General features: G+C 38.0%; 1 pseudogene; it reads left to right on the top strand.

Annotated features, from left to right (window-relative positions):
• Positions 1-302: 302 nt before the first annotated feature.
• LOC129407312 (5S ribosomal RNA) lies at positions 303-419 on the top strand (annotated as a pseudogene).
• Positions 420-6,645: the final 6,226 nt, after the last annotated feature.

Raw genomic sequence — 6,645 nt, forward strand, 5'->3', positions numbered from 1 at the left:
AAATACAAGATTTACAATAACAATAGTGCTGCTGTAGTCTCCAGATAGTCATATAGGGCTGGGACTTTTTCTGCTTTCTGTCTTGAGATCTTCATCTTCAACTGATGTAAGAGTACCTAGCATTAACTACTAGACTTCAACCAGAGTTAGAAACAGTGATTTCTTGTGTTTGCTGTGATTGTTGTGATTTTGCAGCAACCTTCAGCAAGAATGTCACTGGTTCGAATCCCAGCGGTGAGAGGCCTTTTTGAGTGTTTGCATGCTTTCTTTGAACTTAATTAAATGTTTTTATGTGTCAATTTTTTTGTGGCCATGCCGGCTTGTATAAGCCTGATCCCGTCAGATCTCAGAAGCTAAGCAGGCTCGGCCTGGGTGGTACTTGGATGGGAGACCACTAGGAATTCCAGGTGCCACAGTGGGGCGCCAGTGGCAAAAAACTCTCGTTGTGTCCTTAGGCAAGACACTTCACCCACATTGCCTAGTATGAAAGTGGTGTGAGCGTGGGGCCGATGGCGCAGATTGGCAGCCTCGCTTCTGTCAGTCTGCCCCAGGGCAGTAGCTTACCACCACTGAGTGTGGAGTGACTGAATAATGAACTGTAAAACGCTTTGGGTATCTTGAAAGGCACTATATAAATGCAATCAATCAATCAATTTCAATTATTATTATTTTTTTTTATCTATCTCTGACCAGTCAGGGAAGGAGAGTGCTGGGATTTCACTGCCAACCTGCAGGTCTGTGGTAGCCTGATTTATCAGCCGGTTTCACTTTGTGGAAACCATCTGACCTCGCAGCATTAGGACTTGTTTGCTCTATGGTAGGCGGGTACTTTTTTTAATGAATTAATCGCTGCTATTTGGTTGTGATGTATGTAATGTGCTGGAATGCTCAGTTGTGTCCAAGTAATTGCACACAACAGCAAACAAAGCAGAGAGTGAACTAGTCTGTCAACAATCATTGTCGTTTCTGCGAGGTGAACTTGTGAATAAGGTGCAATAAAAAATGTGAAGTTTGTATTTCACAAAGGAAGTCCAAAGGAGAATAACGCATGCAGTCTGCTATCGCAACTCGGGTTGGTTCAGCTCTTTGCAGATTGGCCGGAGCACGCTCTACAACTTCCGGTGTTCTTGCAAACCATCTAGTGTATTCCGATTCCTGACCTAGTTGCTGGAGAGAAAATAAAATTGAGGTGAGGCTAGGGATATAACAATAACCAAAATATTGTGATATCCTATCACCACAGTTCTCACAATAATATCATGGATCATCACAGTATATCGAAATACAAGTCTCTTTCCTTAAATTGAGTTATGCAGGAATAGCTAAAAAAAAATAAAAAAAAAAAAAAAAAAAACAAAGGGAACTACATAGACCATGATCCTTTGCTCCATTTCAGTGCAGACTACATGAAGAAATAACAGTTCTAAGTCTTAGTTTTTTGGGTTAAGTCTTGTTAAGGCATTTTAAGAGGAAAAAGTAGCATATTCACAGTTTGTTTAGCCACCACAAAATATCACAATAAATATCATACTGTGAGGTCTGTGGACTACTCTGCCAACAATGTTTACGTTTATCTTTGGATTTATCTACAGTACCAACTAAGCTACTACCAGGCAATAAATAATGATACATTTTGGTTCATTGTTTTATTTTTATTTATTTATTTATTTATTTATTTGATTGGGACAGAGCATGTTAATGAACAAACAGAGCATGTTAATGAACAAACATGACAACATGAATGTAAACACACCGGATTGTAGCCTAAGGCTAATTTCCATCCGTTGTCCCAAGTTTTATTGATATGACACATTAATCATAATAAATTAATCAAATTAATCCTAATTGCACAGCATGCTCTTATAAAACTTTATGTCTTTACTGTATAATATAAACCAGTTTATACTAACATACTTTCACTGAACAATACTGACAAAAAAAATCTAACTGTAATTATGATTGTGATTTATATTTAGTCTGATTCTATTAAGAGTACACGTACACTGTATCAAAACGTTTTTTTAAAAAACAGGCGGCTACCTCCGAAACCTTTTCTACCTTGGACAATTCCTGGATCTGAGATTTCAAACTGACTGTTAATGTCTAAGCTGCGGGTACAGCAAGAGTTTTTTATAGAAAGACAGGATATTTTGTTCTTCACAAAGGACATTTTATTATCTAAGTAATTGTGAGTTTTGTGATTTTGAAAATTGCATCAACTCTAATTCTGATTTCTATTAGATTGCGAATTTTTATAAAGCCCTCCATAAATAGTCTTTTTACTTTACATATACTTTTGCGATTTTTGGACTGTAATTAATATGCTGTTTTTTTTTTTTACATGTTGCAGATTGAAAGAAGCCATGAACATTGTACGAATCCACGAACCGGGAGCCACACTGAAAGGTCACGTCCATAATTTGTCCCATTCATCAAGAGGCTGTTTTCGAAGTGGGTGCTATGAGCCATCCAAAGACCCTGCGCTGACTGTGATAAGACCCCTTCTACTAAACATTTCATACAGTCAGGCTATATAGACAATAAACAGCCAATTGTGCCACCGAAAACCTGTGGGCGGAGGTAATTATCGTTGAAATTCGCCTATGCTGACTGCTTCTTTCCCCTCAGACCTTTTCGCTTTTACATTGTGCGGAATCAAAGGGTGTGAAGCGTCCCACAGGTGCCGCAGTCTAATGAAGAAAGCCCCCAAGAACCCATGTGATTAGCCTAATTAGCCCGGTTTGAATGTACGTCGGACAAAAGATGGCTCTATCCATGGCAGTATACGTGGTGAGCTGCGCAGCTGGGATAAGAGAAAAGGTGCACCAATAGTTCTCAAAGGGGTCTCAAGAGTAAAGAGACAGTATAGAGAATTCATAATAATAGAAATGCTTTAGTCCTATGCTTTGCTTTCATATATGCTCTTGTCACAACGTCATGCATTATTCATTCAAACTCGATACACAGTAGTAAAATGAGATGTCCAGTAGATCAGACTGGATGTGTGGCTCCACTTAAAGGGCCCATATTACAATATTTTCTGGTCTATGTTATAATGTTTCCTCATCAAAAACATACCTAGAGTTGTGTTTTGTTTCATTCACACATATTTAACACACAAACCCTGCATATTTAGGCTGAGTTATTCTCTCAAACAGAAAACACTGTACCAATCTGTCAAAGAAAGATTAGTTTAGACTGATTCAGTAACTTAACTAGTTACTAAGCCTAAGCTAATTAAAGGTACACTGTGTAACTTTTCTGGAGAGGGTCCACCACCTGTTTGTCTCCATGGAGATGTTAATGTTTTAGTTTAAATTGCCCACATTATATTAAAATAATCTGTCTCGCAGTTGTTCAACTACAGGGGTTACTTACTTCTCAAAAATGTCTTGAACAAACATCCATTCTTACTGTGAGTGAGGTTGCCTCTCCACAAATCTCACCTGTAATTTGGCTTGCTCCATAGTCTCCACAGAGCAGGGGTTCTGAATGATATACTATATATTGCGCTTAATAACTAATATCTGATTAATTACCATTGTAATTGTGTCATTTTCATGCCTAACTTGTGCAATAATAAATGGATAATGCTTTATGTTTAACTGACATCTAACTGTATCTTGCCATAGCTCTTTTATTTTCTCAATTTCTTGCAACCTTTAAAACAAGTTGGTCTCTGGCATTTTAATTTTATAAAGTTAGCTCACCAGAGGAAAAAGGTTGGAGACCCCTGCCATAGAGATTCTTAAGTTTATATTGTGAAAGACTCTATGAACATCTCCATGGAGACAAGGAGGTGATGGACCCACCACCAGACAAGTTACACAGTGCACCTTTAACTAGATAGTAAACTTGAATCATTCTAACTATTTGCTCATAATGAATTAAGGCTGTAAATACACAGCAAAATCTAAAATCTAGCCAAGTTAAGATGACTTGAATTAAGAAAGTTTGATCATGATTTGAGTATGTTTCACTTCACAAGTAAAATTATCTACCAATGAAAAAGACGTTTGGTAGTTAAAAGTATGAAAACACATCTTGCTACACTTAAGATAAGAAACAAAACAAAACAAAACTGTTCTTTGCACTTAAAATTAGAAACAAAATATACACTTATTCCATTGGTAGATCATTTTACTTGACAAGTTGAATCTATTCAAATAAAGTCAGATATTTCTTTTCACAGTCTAGTATACTTATAATAAAGTTTTACCATTTGTTTTTTTCTGTATGACCTGACAGCATTGTCATGGTCACAAGATACTACAGAAAAAAAATGTTAAAAATAGCATTCATGACAAATATTAGAGGAGGGTCAACCACTAAACTGAGAGACCGATCCCCATGGGCACAAAATGTATTACACTTGTCATACATTTGCAGGACTGGTATGGTAAATGAGGACACAGTATTATTTTACATTTCAAAAATATTCATAATTTTGACAAAGTCATTCCAAGTTGATAACTCATGTTTCTGGGCTTTTTTTCTATTACTGTGAAATGTACCTGTACCTCTTAGGGCCTCTCCTGACCTTGCAGCCTTCCCCTTGGAGTTTCAGACCCAGAGGCAGTTTTCTTTTTCATTCACTCACATTTCCACAGTGCATAGCCAACATATGCTAGCAGCACAAGGACACAGCAACCCCATGTACACAGTGGATACTTTTACTTACGATTTGCTTGGACAGATTTGCAGTTTGCAGTTATACGTTATTAGTCAGAGAACTTCAAATATGCAATACAAACAAATTAATCTTGTCTTTGTCCCAAAATCTGTCAATCCCCTCTTGTCCTAGTCTACATGAAGGTCAAAGAACCAATTAGGGGGCTAAGAAACATTCAGGAACATCTCATAATTTAGCATTAGCACTAAAACTTTGCAATTACAATTTCTTGTAAAACGGCTATTGTACGTATACCCACACTTTTGGCTGAAATAGATGTGTGACATTTCATCTATGTTGAGCATTTGATTTTCAGACATCCTAGGAATCAGGAGTGTAGTCGGCGTGTGGTACACACACACACATATATATATATATATATATATATATATATATATATATATATATATATATATATATTATATATATATATATATATATATATATATATATATATATATATATATATATATAAATATATATAAACAGCTACAACTCTACAACTTAAATATCAAACTGGAGTTATTGGCAATGGTGAAAACAACCTAGGCTCATAATATTTGCAATACTGTCCTATAGTGACCTGAGACATGAGGGACCAGGAATGAACCAGGACTAAAACAAGACTAAACCAGGAGTGAACTAGGATTAAAACAGGACTAAAACAGGTCTAAATCAGGTCTAAACCAGGTCTAAACCAGGTCTAAATCAGGACTAAACCAGAACTGAACCAGGAGTGAGTGTTGAGACGGGCCCAGAGGTGTGCCCGCATAGACTATTGGGTGACCACAGGGGAAGGACCAGTGCAGAGCTCTGCACCTCACGGGACTCAGTGCAGCCAACGCTCGATCATGCTTTTCAACACCCTGTTCCGTAGATTCCGGGTTCGCCCTCTCTCTCAAGTCCAAGATTAGTTCTGATTTAGACCTGGAGTAGACCTGGTGTAATCCTGGTTTATTCCTGGTTTAGTCCTAGTTCAGTTCTGGTTCAGTCCTGGTTCAGTCCTGGTTTAGACTAGGTTTAGTCCTGGTTTAGTTCTGGTTTAGACCTGGTTTTGGCCTGGTCCAGTCCTGGTTCAGTTCTGTTTTAGACCTGGTTTAGTCCTGTTTCAGTTCTGGTTTAGTCCTCCTGGTTCAGTCACGAACCGTGTATCCCCACTTAAGAAGTCCCCACTACACCACTGCTAGAATTTATTGAAGGTAGTGGAGCACTTACTGTATTATCACATGACATCACAAGGTGGAACTGAAAATTTTCCATCTGGGGCAAGAACCAAAATATGCAGAGTATGTGTGTTAAACATGTGTGAATGAAACAAAACACAACTCTAGGTGTGTTTCTTATGAGGAGGCAGAATTAGAGCATAGATTAAAGAATAGTATATAGTCCCTTTAAGAGGCAAGACATTTATCATAAACACTTCATGTTTAGAGAGAAATGTGAGATCTAAAATTGGAGTTAGCTTTTGAAGTGTATTCTGATGCAGCTGACCCTTCTAGCCTCTCCGTTCTGAGCTCAGGGCTGTGCATGTGGTCATCACAGAGAAGGAGTGTGCGACCTCTGCCACACAGACACACACTGTGGGCTAAACTTTGGAGACTCCACACCACTGTTATCAAACTATAACATTAGATACATTTTGAATATAGAGAGAAGACTTAAAAGCAGAATTGTGATGCATTTCTACCCCCTCTTCCTCTCCCCCCTCTCCTTATCTAGACCTCTAAGGGTGTAATACTTAAGCCTGGCTCGTGGTGCTGCAGTCTGAGCCCAGGTCACTTAACAAACATCTCTGAACTCATTTGGCTTTGAAGAAAGAATGTGAGGACAGCGAAGGCATCTGAGGACACAGAGAAAATAAATATGTCATAATTTACATAGACTATACATTACACACATTGTGATAGTTAAAGGTGGACTATCTAACTTTTCTGAAGGAGGGTCTGCCTACCTGCTTGTACCATGGATCTATT

The sequence above is a fragment of the Boleophthalmus pectinirostris genome, unplaced genomic scaffold, assembly GCF_026225935.1.
Source record: "Boleophthalmus pectinirostris isolate CB_2022bp ecotype Guang Dong unplaced genomic scaffold, ASM2622593v1 HiC_scaffold_9, whole genome shotgun sequence".
Lineage (NCBI taxonomy): Eukaryota > Metazoa > Chordata > Actinopteri > Gobiiformes > Gobiidae > Boleophthalmus > Boleophthalmus pectinirostris.